Below are 14,787 nucleotides of genomic sequence, written 5' to 3' on the forward strand. Positions count from 1 at the left end.
TAAACCTCAGCAAATTGTGTTCTGCAGATTTCTTTGTGTAATGACCTTTTGAATGATTGCTAACAAAGTCCCTTATATCACTGTGAGAACTCTCCCACAATACATGCTCTCTACTGCTTCCAGCCAGCACTGTTAAAAGGTATTGGCAGAATATGACTGACAGGTGCTTTTGTTGTGCAGCTCCTTGTTCTACTGGACTTTTGATTCTTTCTTGTCTTTGCCTTTGCAGGATTCAAGTCATGTAGCAGAAATGAGCTAAACCTCCAGCTAAATGCAGTAAAGATTTTTAACGGGCAGAAGGTAAGATTGCATCATACACAGCAGGAATCTGACAGTTCCTTCTTTATAGCTGTACATAGTGCAAGTGTAACAACCTTCAGTAATAAAATGCTGTAATAAAATGGAATAAGCAAACTGGAAAATTTAAAATCCTCAAACATTTTCATACTTATTCACAGATGTTGTTTAATTGACCGTTCATTTATGCATTGCAGTGGCAGCAAGCTGAGTAAGACAGATCATCTTTTTTTTTGGCAATAGAATAAAACTTTTCCTGAGGGATTATATAGTGTTCACTTGCCACTTGGGAGAAATAAACCTTTCAAAGTGTTTTGGGTCTTTCCCCGCAGTTGAAATTGAAAACGAGTGTTGGTATTTGGCGCTACCTGTTTAAGGGAATAGGGGTAGGATTGCCAAATAGTGCAATGTACAAACGTGTGGGCTAAAAATATATATCCAACATAATTCCAAATAATCCAAAGTGATATAATCTCTTGATACTCTTATTATCATACAGTGAGAGTTTTAAGAAAAAAGATTGAAAATAAATATTATTTATTAAAGTGAGGTGCTTATTGGGCATGTGCCAATGCCCTTAGCGAGTGCTAGTGCAGGTGCAGCCAATCGGCTGATAGCAAAATGAATAGTGCCCAAAAAAGTGATATAAAGCTTTATTTAACTGATAAAGTGCTTATAGTGTTATGGGTATATATAGTGAAAGCCCTCATCAGGGGGTGTGGGTACCAGTGTTGAAGTGCCATCAAATAATGTCCTCATAAGTTGTTTGAGATAAAGGTACTATCGTAAAAAAGATGATAATAGGGAATTTGCTCCCAATGCTGTATAGCAAGCAGTGCAATCAGATTAGTCCAGTGATGTTTTTAACCAGTAACGGTGCGGGTGGTATTAGTTCCTATACCCGTGGCCCCCCACTAGGTATTGCACTCACCCCTCCGTGTTCCCTTTACAACAAGGGTGCTGGTTCTGGTGTTGTATGGTTCCAATAGGTCCTGGACGTCCTGGATGTCCGTAGCTGGGTGGGCTATGTTGTGCCTCCAAGGTGTCCGTCGGGTCTAGTAGGCATCTCTATTCCGGCGGAAAAGGAAGAGACAGGTGACAGCCATTTATTATTATTATTATTATTTCCCCGCAGTTGCTGCATTTAGATTTGACTGGATATGATGCCTAGATTTAGATAACATAAGTGGATCTCCAGGATGGTATTAGGCTGGGTTCACACTGCAGCACGGAGTGGCTTGCGGCAGGGGTCCGGTGCGTCCATGTTCACTGTTTCAGGTTCGATTTTAGTCTGAATTTTTGGCTGAATTCAGACCTGAAACAGACCAGAAGACACGCAGGACTCTTGTGCAATTCGCACTGAAGCCGCTCCAGAGATAAGTGAACCAGCTCCATAGAGAGCCAATCACAATCTCCTGACATGTGAATTTGATGCGGGGAAACCCGCATTAAATTCGCAATAGTGTGAACCCAGCCTAAATCAGGGATCTACACTTTCTTTAGCTCATTAACCCCCTTCATGATTGTTAATTGACTACCAAACATTAAAAAAAAAAAAAAAAAACACTTTTAATAAATACTACTTTAAATAATAGTAGTACAAATAATAATATATATTAATAATAAAATCTTTATGAATGCTGTCAACACTTCATCTTGGTATCAGCAGCTGCCATTATGATTGTTACAAAGCTGATTTTTTAGTAAATGCACAGCAATCAGTTTTATGGCATCACTTTTATCACTATGGGCACTACAACAGAGTTTGAGTTGGCAGAGTGCACTCAGCACAGGAAGTGAACATGTACATATGACTATCCCAGAAGGGGTCATAGACATGACACAGAACATGTTGGTAACAACGCCAAAACACAGCCAATACAGAAAAATCAAGGCTGCTTTTACTGGTGGCTGACCGTCCAACCCAGGGAGACACTCTCTAAAGCCTAGTACACACTTGTCGAATGTTGGGCGACATCAGGCAGTTCAATAAAGACCGGCTGACATTCAAGTGCATTCAAAGTGCATGCTGCAAAACCAGTGACCAGTCGGCTCCTAATCAGTGCTCTCAGCCAATGGCTGAAAATGCTGACCTAAGTGTTCTGGTGGGGGGTGTCCCCTCATCAGAACACAATAGCTCAGTGGGGAAGATCGCTATACTAACATTGGATTGTTAGTACAGGGGCTCTAATTGGAGCTGTCAGTAATAGTGTGTACTCGGTCTGACTGTTTTCTACTGTCAAAAGATTATTTGACCCTAATCAACCTTCCATCAATTATTGATCACTTATCAACCCCAAGACATTTACTGACTGCCTTTTCACCTTTACCATTTTATTGACCTTTAGGATAGCACCATAGCTCCTGGGGAGTCAATATTAGATACTTTGGGGAACCCTGATAAAAGTAATAAGAGCCAAGCAGAGAAGCTGGCGGAAGTTTCTCCTCGTGTTCCAGAAGTGACCATATGCCGTTATGTAATACAATGTCCGTGATGTAGTACAATATAATATTGTATACAACCCATTAAAACTGCTGGCCCTGGTCTTCTCCTTAATTTTTTTAATTATAGTGAAATTGCAGCACATGTTTTATGACCACTTGTTTTTACTGTTAAAGTTTACCTAAGGCCAAAACCTTTGTTTTAATTTTGGATAGAGTATAGAATGGTTGAAACAACTGTTCAGTTTTTCCATCTGTGTCCTGTTTGGGAGATTTACCCTCACTTCCTGTCATAGTGGCTCTAAATGAACAGTGGAAATCTCTCCTAAAGGAACAGAAATCCACTTCAAGACAGTTGTCCTTATGACCAATACCTCACTAGGAGCCTTCTCCTAATCTGCTATTTTAGCAACAGTTGTAGAATTTCGTATTACCCATTAGTCTCTATCCAGTGACAATGGTCCCAATACTAAATAGAGAGGATAAACCTTTCCAGTGGGGTACAGATAGCAATGACTTACAATCAGTAGGATGTATCCTTCATGCTGATGCCTCTTCTTTTAGTTGAAATCCTCCTCCACCCTTGTTATCCCCCCAACCCCGCCGCCATGATCTTGCGTTGTGGCGGGGGTTGATACAACTAAGGGGCTGTCTTAAGGAGAGCCTGTTTATGCCCGCCGTTTTCACCCACCTCTGCCATTCATAGAAGCCATACTACAGTTTTTATGAACGAAATGGGATCTATGAATGAAGAACATTTATTCATAGGTCGCTTTTCATTCATCATAGAAGCTGTAATATGACTTCTATGAATGGTGGAACTGAATGGGAAGAGTGGGATAGTGAAGCTTTCTTGATGATGCCATGTGATAGAGCCTGTGACTGGAAGATTACAGAAACCGTTGGAGGATTTCAACTAAAAGAAGTGACAGCAGCACAAGGTACACATCCTGCTGCCTGCAAGTTATGTCCCTTGTGCTGATGTTTCTGTTTTTTATTTTGGCCGAGCTTAGGCTTTAAAGCTAAACTCCGTAGGGATCTAAAAACAAAATTGAATTCAGTTATGTTTTCATTAAACATGTATGTTTACCTACAACAGAAAATCATAGTGAGATATAGATTTCATGAAAAATTGATAAAAGGCTAATAAGTAGTGGATGTGTATGGATTATTTTTTGGAGAATAACAATATCCTTTAGTGTCACGTTAAACTCAGCTTTATAGTGTTACTAAACCCACAACAGTAAACTCAGTGTGTATATGCAGTAAAGCATGCTTGTTATACTCACTGTGGAACCTAAGGGGTTAATTCTCTGCATTGTGCAAAAAGGCTGTTTGATCCTGTCTTCTCTGATCCTCTTCTTGTTCCATTTACTCCAATAAAAATCTTGATAATTACAGAGCCAGGGGACAGACTGCACATTCTCAGTTTGGTGTGTATTGCTATTGCTTTTTTCTTGGGAGAGTGCATGTGATCAGCACAGGGCCAATGAGCAGTGTCCAGACAGAGGGTCAGGGGTCCTGCATCCTTATAGGACATTTGTGGGAGAATGAAAACTCCTCCTACAATCTTTAACCAGACACTCATAAAATTCACAAGACTGCTCTAACTGCTGATGAGAAAAGGTATTTAGCAGTTTATATTTACTAAAATTATTGCATTTTCATGTTCTGTGTACTGTGGGAGACAAGATATAGTAAATGCAGGGTCCTGGGCTTGGTAACATGTTAAGCTCGAATGTTAAGCACAATACAGTGCAGTCTTGAACCAGATTGTTAGTTTAGAGAAGGGAAGGGGGAGAAAGAGGAAGGTGCAGGTGAGTGCCTTGCTGTCCTAGGCTACAGGGCTGTGTGTTTCTATTGATGTTTCTATTGATGTACACAGTGCAGGGAAACACAACTCTAGTCCCTGCATGCAAGGATGTCTCCATAGGACATTGTAAGAAAAAGGAAGCGCTCTGTAACAGGAAACCTAGGACAGTGACCATGGCATCAGCAACTGTAACATAGGCAAGGAAACAAAGCTGTATACTCAGTAAATAATTAAATCAGCTGCTGAACGTGCTTGAAACTGAGGTTTTATTATCATTTTGGGTACTTTACAATTTTTGAGTCTCTTCTTAAACCAACCCCTTTTTTTGGTGCGATTGCAGACATAAATTAGGCTGGTCTGTATTCTAAAGACCATTACATTTGTGTGACCCAAAGTTACCAAATTTTAATTTGCATTACATAACCTCACAACTTTCAGCTATACCATACTGGAGATTCTTACACCTCTGCATTGCCATATGCAAAGCACTTCCTGGACCCTTTATACCTTTTTTCCAGGGGGTACTGTGGCACAACCCCTAAACCTACAACAAATACGCTATTATTGCAGGCTTTAAACATTTGTTTCATCTCTTCATACCCACAATCCCCTGTGTCCTCTTAGCTGAATTTCGACTGTAATGTATAGATTGGGAATTACTTGCCTAGGCCATATCTGTTTGTATAGTAACATCAAATCCTTTGAAAAACTAAAAAGAGTTCCAACTCCCCAATCATATGTTCTTCCTTTATATCAAACTTCTATTCAGCTTTGGCAAGCTGCCCATCCCCAATTAACTGACCCTCTAGGGGACTTACATGATTGCCTAGTCTTTAACACTCTAGCTGACCTGCCTTTAACTAAACTGATTTGCAGAATTTACCAGAACCTACTTGATGCACAAATGCAAAATATCTAAAGAGAACCTGGACGACTGATGTAGAGTCCTCAGATGAAGATGAATGGAAGATGAATGGAAAGAGGCTGGTTGGCTCATAAATTGGCTCAGTTGTATATATTGCGTAGAGCCTACTTGACCACAATTCACTTGTCTAAGTATGGAAGGAAAAAGGGCATTTTATATGCCCCTTTTTCCTCATGGTATAAGTGGCAGGTTAACAGGTATTAAATTTTAGTCAGAATTTAGGCGGTTTTTCCTCAGGTTTCTTTACCTCAGGAAAAGAGCGGGATTCTGCCTAGGGATAACTTGCGAGGTGGGGAAAAGTGTTTACTGGCAGGTTATGGGTTCACCTGTGGTAGGCACATCCCCTATGCTGGAAGGTTCTGGAAGTTACTTCGGAGCCTATATAAGGTTGGTATTTACCTCAAGGGGCTCATTCGCCTCACAGGACAGCAAGTTTGCGCTCCCCACCCCCCCTCCCCTTATGTCACGGCTGTTATTATGTGGTTAGTCACCTTTGTAACTATGCAAAGGGGGGCCAGTGGTTTTAATAAGTTGTTTGGGAGTTGTTTTATAAAATAAAGCTGAGTATTTATTGATATAGCCTGAGCTGTAATGGCTAGGCTGGTTTTAATTGTTTTTAAGAGAAATAAAATTATTCATTTATTACTATTTATTTGCTTAAACCAATAATAAACAGCCGCGGCCAATTTAATCCACATGTTTGAGTCTTGGGTTTTTATTCATAGTGTTAGGGTATGTATGAAACATACATACTGCCTACTATCCCATGGGCCACAATCAAGTCAATACCTGGCTACAGGCTCTCCCTTGCCAGTCTTGGTTGACTCATATTAACGATACCTTACCTAAGGAAAGAGGTTGTCTAGCCAAATATAACAAAATGTGGGGTAGATGGCTCTCCTCTCCTTTTACCTGTAACCCTTTGGATTAGCCCTACCTTCAGTATCAATGGAATCCCTTTTTAATTTACACCGTCTGTCCATTTTTATCTTTTGCACTGGAGCTCTCCTTGCCCTTTTATCTTCTTAGTATGAGGATCACAAATAAAAAGTGCTTGTTGTTTTTAATCTAAGGCTCAAACTTTAAATATTTGACCGTTGTTCTAATTTACTTTTTATATCCTGTCTTTGTTAGTGAGCAATTATTTTTTTCTGCTCAAACATAGTATCATGACTGATGCTTGCACCCTCTACTTATGCCATGTTGACCAATCATTTGAGTTTCATAACCTGTAATTATACCCTGTCCTTCATCCATAATATGTATAATTAATAATGTAACTTCTAGTTGCCAAGCTGTACTACCATACTATTCTGTATGTGTACTATATTCATTACAATCATTCATCCACAGGGAAGGGAAATTTGGTGCTCCCTAGGACATAAATGAAAGCATTATTGAGCCAGAAGGTGTCAGATTGACAGGAAGACCTAAGGTCCGCTCATAACTGCTTGTTTACCACGCACGGGAAATGCTGCCTTGAGGAATACTGCAACTTAATAAACATGTCCTTATATACCCTAATGGCCAACATGTTCCTATTCTAGCTATCCACTCTTATTCCATCTGTAATGTAGTATCTTGCCGCAATAATCACATTGTTGACTTGGCAGTTACTTTCCATAACCCATTCCACAGTTCAGATTTTGTTGAAGATGAGAATGGATGAAGCAAACAGCAATTTTAGCCTGCCTCTGTGATAAATAGGGGTTTAAAAGATATGCAGATCCCCAACCATATTGTTATATAAGCTTTAGATTTTGATCAAAGCTGAACATTGCTTGAAGACATTTACAAACACAATTTATCTTAGCTGGAAGAGAGAAACCGAGAATTGTTTCTCTTAAGTCTACAAAAAGTGGGTGTAGAGGCAGAATGACTGCATTCGCATTGCTTAATGTTGAACAGCGTTTGTTTTGTGCACAGATGGCCAATCTATTTCTTGTTTACTTGTGCTAGTTATGGATCTCTCTTTTGCATTTGTCATGTTTAGTATGACTTCTACAGACTGAAGCATAGAACATTCCTCTTTAAGCTCTACATAAATGATCTTTTGACTTACAGCACACCATGCCGCAGCTCCTGCACTGTTACATATCAGTGGGAACAAAACATATTGCAGTTATAGATTACATTAGGCGAAAAAGCATATAACAATGATTTTTGCCGAGTTATGAAAATAGCGCTGGTTATAAAACATTGGATATAGTGTTAAATGCAGTTCTGCTTCACAAAAAATTTAGCTGTAGATGATGAAAAAAAATGTAGTGTGTTGGAATAATATACTCTCCAGCCACTTTATTGGGTACACCTGTTCAATTGCTTGGTAACACAAATTGCTAATCAGCCAATTACCTGGCAGCAACTCAATTTAGGCATCTAGATGTGGTGAAGACGACTTGCTGAAATTCATACAGAGCATCAGAATGGGGAAGAATGGGGATTTAGATGACTTTGAACGTGGCATGGTTGTTGGTACCAGAGGGGCTGGTCTGAGTATTTAAAAAAACTGCTAATCTACTTGGATTTCCTCTCACAACCATGTCCAGGGTTTACAGAGAATGATCCGAAAAAGAGAAAATATCCAGTGAGCGGCAGTTGTGTAGAAGAAAATGCCTTGTTGATGTCAGAGGAGAATGGCCAGACTTCGGGATCGAGATGATAGAGAGGCAACAGTAACTCAAATAACCCCTTGTTACAAGCAGGGTAGAATACCATCTCTGAATGCACAACACATTGAACCTTGAAGCAGATTTGCTACAGCAGCAGAAGACCTCACTGGGTGCCACTCCTGTCAGCTAAGAACAGGAAATTGAGGCTACAATTCTCACAGGCTCACCAAAATTGGACAATAGAAGATTGGAAAAATGTTGCCTGGTCTGATGAGTCTTGATTTCAGCTGTGACATTCAAATGGTAGAGTCAGAATTTGGCTTAAACAGCATGAAAGCATTTATCCATCCTGCCTTGTGTCAACGGTTCAGGCTGGTGGTGTAATGATGTGGGGGATGTGCCCCATAGTACCAATTGAGCATTGTTTAAAAGCCACGGCCTACCTAAATATTGTTGCTGACCATGTCCATCCCTTTATGACTACAGTGTACCAATCTTCTGATGACTACTTCCAGGAGGATAATGCACTATGTCACAAAGCTCAAATCATCTAAAACTGTTTTTTTGAACATGACAATGAGTTCACTGTTCTCCAATAGCCTCCACAGTCAACAGCTCTTAGTCCAATAGAGCACCTTTGGGATTTGGTGGAACAGGAGATTTGCATCATGGATGTGCAGCCAACAAATCTGCAGTCCCTTCATGATGCAATCATGTCAATATCGACCAAAATCTCTGAGGAATATTTCCAACAACTTCATAGTTGCCAACATTCTTAAAAAATTCTTAAAACTGGGCACGGTGCTGAGAGAGCAGGTTCAGGATGACAGACACCTCTGAGCTCTGTGCCCTCATGGCCGAGGGAACCAAGACCACTAACAAGACCCAGCAGGCGGCCATCTCTCATCATGTGACAGCAGGCGGTGATCACGTGCAGTCGGCAGTCAGCTGACACCTGTGAGGGCGGAGCCTTCTGTACCCCCGACACTCCTTGGCTAAGATGCAGTACCGCCTGCCTCCTTCTATCTCCTTAGCCAGTAGCTGGCTGATACATCCCTCCCTGTCCCTCTATCACCCATTCGTGACTCTCAGCCCACCCAGCATACTATGTGGGCTGCGCCGGGTGAAGGCGGAGCGGTCCAACTTTTTTCAGGGGGGTTCAGACACCCGGCCCATCCCGCCCCTGCCCGGGACAAAACCAAATTTTTAGGATACTAGGGACGACCGTAGCCTGGGACATAGGTCTGAAACCCGCGAATGTCCTGGCAAAATCGTGACGGTTGGCATCTATGCACTGTGTTAAATCTATGCCATGACGAATTAGGGCAGTTATGAAGGCAAAAGGGGGTCCAACCCAGAACTAGCAAGGTGTACCTAATAAAGTGGCTGATGGGTGTGTATTATTTGTATGTTATGCTCTGTGTGCTTTGCTTACCTGCACATAAATACATTTTCGTCTGTAACCTTTTACCAGTAAGAGGTACTTTTATCTCTATGCATGACTGTAGCCATGCTGATTTCAGTATTCTGAGTTTTATTCTGACACCCCTCTGTGCGTTCTTGCAGTCCCCAGCATGCCATCGAATTATGACTAACATCTTATCTTTGTATAAAGCCAATTAAAATGAGCATAATTATATTCTATAATGTGTACTGAAAATATCTGTCAGTTATGGCTACTGTCCCCAAGAAAGCCAAAATCTGTTTGCAGATAGGAGTTTATACAGCAAAGAAAATAACTGTATGTGCTTCAAAACAAAGTAGTGCCCTATCTGTTCCATGCTGCTTTCAAAATAGAGGCCACATGTGCTCAAGAAGAGGCTGTGAGGTGCAGTTAGGAAGAGGGGTCTCGTACTAAGTCTTACAGTGGGGATCGAAAGTTTGGGCATACCAGGTAAAAATTTGTATTAATGTGCATAAAGAAGACAAGGAAAGATGGAAAAATCTCCAAAAGGCATCAAATTACAGATTAGACATTCTTATAATATGTCAACAAAAGTTAGATTTTATTTCCATCATTGACACTTCCAAAATTACAGAAAACAAAAAAATGGCGTCTGCAAAAGTTTGGGCACCCTGCAGAATTTATAGCATGCACAGCCCCCTTTGCAAGGCTGAGACCTGCCAGTGTCATGGATTGTTCTCAATCATCGTCTGGGAAGACCAGGTGATGTCAATCTCAAAGGTTTTAAATGCCCAGACTCATCTGACCTTGCCCCAACAATCAGCACCATGGGATCTTCTAAGCAGTTGTCTAGAAAACTGAAACTGAAAATAGTTAACGCTCACAAAGCTGGAGAAGGCTATAAGAAGATAGCAAAGCATTTTCAGATGTCAATATCCTCAGTTCGGAATGTAATTAAGAAATGGCAGTCATCAGGAACAGTGGAAGTTAAAGCAAGATCTGGAAGACCAAGAAAAATATCAGACAGAACAACTCGCAGGATTGTGAGAAAAACAATTCAAAATCCACGTTTGACTGCACGATCACTCCAGAAAGATCTGGCAGACACCAGAGTTGTGGTACATTTGTAGAAGAAGGGGCACAGAATTTAATGAAAAAAACCTCTGTCCAACTGTTAAGCATGGGAGTTGATCAATCATGCTTTGGGGTTGTATTGCAGCCAGTGGCACAGGGAATATCTCAAGAGTAGGAGGAAAAATGGATTCAATAAAATTTCTGCAAATTTTGGAGGGTAACTTGATGCCATCTGTGAAAAAGCTGAAGTTAAAGAGAGGATGGCTTCTACAAATGGATAATGATCCTAAACACACCTCGACATCCAGGGGGATTACATCAAGAGGCGTAAACTGAAGGTTTTGCCATGGCCTTCACAATCTCGTGACCTCAACATAATTGAAAATCTATGGATAGACCTTAAAAGAGCAGTGCGTGACAGACAGCCCAGAAATCTCAAAGAACTGGAAGACTTTTGTAAGGAAGAATGGGCAAAGATACCTCAAACAAGAATTGAAAGACTCATGGCTGGCTACAAAAAGTGTTTACAAGCTTTGATACTTGCCAAAGGGGGCAGTACAAGATATTAACTCTGCAGGGTGCCCAAACTTTTGCAGATGCCATTTTTTTGTTTTCTGTTATTTTGAAAGTGTAAATGATGGAAATAAAATCTAACTTTTGTTGACATATTATAAGAATGTCTAATCTGTAATTTGATGCCTTTTGGAGATTTTTCCATCTTTCCTTGGCTTCTTTATGCACATTAATACAAATTTTTACCTGGGGTGCCCAAACTTTCGATCCCCACTGTATCTCTAAGTAAAACCTCTAGGGAAAAATGTGCCATTACATATTAGGTACCAATTACACCATTGCCAGTGGTAAGATGACAGGTGGGATGGTACTGGAAGAGCCCTGTGTTTTCCCCTATGTGTGATTAGCTAAATTCAAGCAAATTTATTTCGGAAGGGAAAGGTTTTATTTTTAGTGACATGGCAGTGCATAGGAGGTTTGGTTCCCTAGATTCTGATTCCACTAGGACTTGTACTAAGCAGACAGAATTAACTTTAATTATTTGATCTATTTATGTGTTTGATTAATCTGGCAAGTTATAAGGATACCAACATACCATTTTATATATTTTTTGCTTTCCTGACTTGGAGCCTGCAGGGTTGATAGATTAGGGGTTTTAATCTGGCAACATGCTGTATGACTGTGTTAAATTTGGTTTTTCCATACATCAGGAAGCAGACTAGTAATGCAATTAATATAAAGCCCATATTAATTTAACTTATTTTACTTATTGGCCTTCATATGGTGACCTTCATTTCTTTATATGTAGTCAGTTACTTAAACAGGTTTATTTATTTGACTGATATGATCCCTGGGTAGCCGTGCTTCATCCCCATCACCCCTTTCACTAGCCCCACTAATATTGACATTGACCCTTCTTCTATTCCTAACAGCATGTCTGCCTTTATGCTGGCAGCCAATCAGAGTCCTGCAGCTCTGGGACCATCTGCTCACTGATTGGCTCCCCACGTGCTGATATCCCATGGGGTCAAGTGGGTAGATAGGAGGGCCCCAGGGCAGCAGGGAAGTTTCTTGCAGGGTGAGTGTATATTGCCAGCAGCACCCAGTTAATGAGTGGTGCCTGCAGATGGCACCCCTGACAAACCCAGACAGTACTCCAGGGTGCTGCACTATCCTGGTTGAGAAAGGCTGATCAGAGGGAATCCCTTTCATGAAGCCACACCCAGTGGCGTACTGTGTATAAGTCGGTGACTCTTCTCTGGAGAGTGGGATGGAAGAGAACGCTGAGGAATAATGTGAGCTAATCAAGCACTTAAGGAGACAGTGTAAAGTTTATGTATAACATAAAGCAAATGTTCCACAAGCTGCTGCCTTCATTTATGATGCCCCCTGTGGTTGCCTGTAGGATAGTTTCTGCTATTGACATGTGGTGCACCAGTGGATGTGCACATTTTAGTGTGAGTGCATTTTCATCCTTTTATTTAATAAATTAGTGGTATTTTATGGAAAGCACCATGATTGCTTTTATGCTTTCATTTCTGGGCATTATTTCTGTATTCCTTGGGAGTGTATGTTTAACTATATTGGATCAAGTGGAATTTTTACCACCCTGGTACAACTACCACTCTGGTAAACCCTCACATAAGCCCAGTGAAGGGACTATCTTCAGGTGATACACAAATCCACCTACATACGTTATCTAAGAGTTCAGAAAAAATGTGGCGAAGAGCTGAAGTTACACTCTGCAGAGCTCATTGAGGAGAGTTCTAGGAGCTGATTGGAGGGAAGAAACACCCCCCCCCTTTCCACACAGCTCACAGGAACAGAGCTGAGGCTGTCAATCAGTTTGAGCTGCCTCCCCTGTGACCATTTTACTCTTGGGCAGGAAAAACTGTCAGAAGTGATTCATGTTGATAGCAGAGGAACAAAGCAGCAGACAGAAATTAGACTTGGTGCTTTTAATTGAGACAAGTACACACTTTGTAAGGATATGCTTTTTTCATATATCATGCTTGAGTTTTACAACCACTTTACCCACTTCAGCTCCGGAAGCTTTTACCCCCTTCCCGACCAGAGCACTTTTTGCAAATTGGCAGTGCGCTGCTTTAACCGCTTGCCGACCGCCGCAAGTAGATATACTGCGGCGGTCAGCCCCTCACAGGCAAAGTGACGTAAATAAACGTCACTAGCCTGTGAGGCTCTGGGGAGCGAGCACGCGCCGCCGGAGGCGCGCTCCCGCTCCTGCGCGGTCACGGCCCCCCCCCGCGCGTGTGACCAGCGGTCACTCTGCGATTGTCGGGGGAAAGGGGAGAAAGGCAGGCAGCTTGTGTAAACAAGCTGCCTGTCATTCTCCCCTGTGTAGAAACACTGATCATACGGTTCTACTATGTAGGACCGTTGATCAGTGTTCCTACAGCTCAAGCCACAGAAATCACAGTTAGAATCACGCCCCTAGGGACATACACAGCCCCTCCCTCTCAAATAAAGTTAACCCCTTCACTGCCAGTGTAATTTTACAGTAACAGTGCATATATATAGCACTGATTACTGTAGAAATGTCACTGGTAACCCCAAAAGTGTCAAAAATGTCAGTCAAGGGTCCGATCTGTCCGCCCCAATGTCGCAGTACCGCAAAAAAAATTGCAGATCGCCGCCATTACGCGTTAAAAAAAAAAACAACAAAAATGAAAAAATCTTTCCCTTTGTTAGTAAACGCGATAACTTTTGCGCAAACCAATCAAAATACGCTCTTTGCGATTTTTTTTTACCAAACATATGTAGCATAAAACAAATTGGCTGAAAATGTTAAAAAAGTTTGATTTTTCCTTTTCTTTGGGGGGGAATTTCATATAAAAAAATGAGAAAAATATTGTTATTTTTGCAAAATTTACGCTCTTTTTTTGTTTATAGCGCGTGATCAAAAAATCGCACAGGTGATCAAATACCACCAAAAGAAAGCTCTGTTTGTGGGAAAAAAAGGACGTCAAATTCGTTTAGGTACAGCGTCGCACGACCGCGCAATTGTCCGTTAAAGTCACGCAGTGCCGAATCGCAAAATACCCCCTGGTCTTTTAGCAGCCAAACCCTCCGGGGCTTAAGTGGTTAACTGGTAATTGCCCGGTCATGCAACGCTGTACCTAATCAAAATTTACATCTTTTTATCCCCCCAAATAGAGCTTTCTAAGGGCGTAAATTGTTGATTTCACTCCTCACTACCTATCACAGTTTTGAGGGCCATGAAATGCAAAGATAGCACAACCCCCCCCCCCCTCCCCAAATGACCCCTTTTTGGAAAGTAGACACTCCAAGCTATTTCCTGAGAGACATGTTGAGTCCATGGAATATTTTACATATCACAACAAGTTTTGGAAAAATTACTTTTTTTTTTTTTACACAAAGTTGTCACTTAACTGATATATTGCTCACACGTGCCGAGGGTATATATGTGAAATTACACCCCAAAATACATTCTGCTGCTTCTCCTGAGTATGGCGATTTCACATGTGTGAGACTTTTTTGGAGCCTAGCCGCGCACAGGACCCTGAAAATCAATTACCGCCTTCAGGCTTTCTAAGGGTATAAATTGTTGATTTCACTCCTCACTACCTATCACAGTTTCGGGTTCCATGAAATGTCAAGATAGCACAAACCGCCCCCCCAAATGACCCCTTTTTTGAAAGTAGACACCCCAAGCTATTTCCTGAGA

At 41.3% G+C, this 14,787-nt stretch overlaps 1 protein-coding gene across 3 annotated transcripts in view; it reads left to right on the forward strand.

Moving 5' to 3' along the window:
* Positions 1 to 229: 229 nt before the first annotated feature.
* The window catches only part of APBB2 (amyloid beta precursor protein binding family B member 2), a 439,699-nt gene continuing 425,141 nt past the window's right edge, over positions 230 to 14,787 (forward strand). For all 3 annotated transcript variants that reach the window (XM_082256024.1, XM_082256023.1, XM_082256025.1), the window contains exon 1: positions 230 to 300. The gene's annotated coding sequence lies outside the window, so the exon portion shown is untranslated. The remainder of the gene's footprint in view (positions 301 to 14,787) is intronic.

This window comes from Pelophylax lessonae, assembly GCF_965119305.1.
Source record: "Pelophylax lessonae genome assembly, chromosome: 1".
In the NCBI taxonomy this organism is placed as follows: Eukaryota; Metazoa; Chordata; class Amphibia; order Anura; family Ranidae; genus Pelophylax; species Pelophylax lessonae.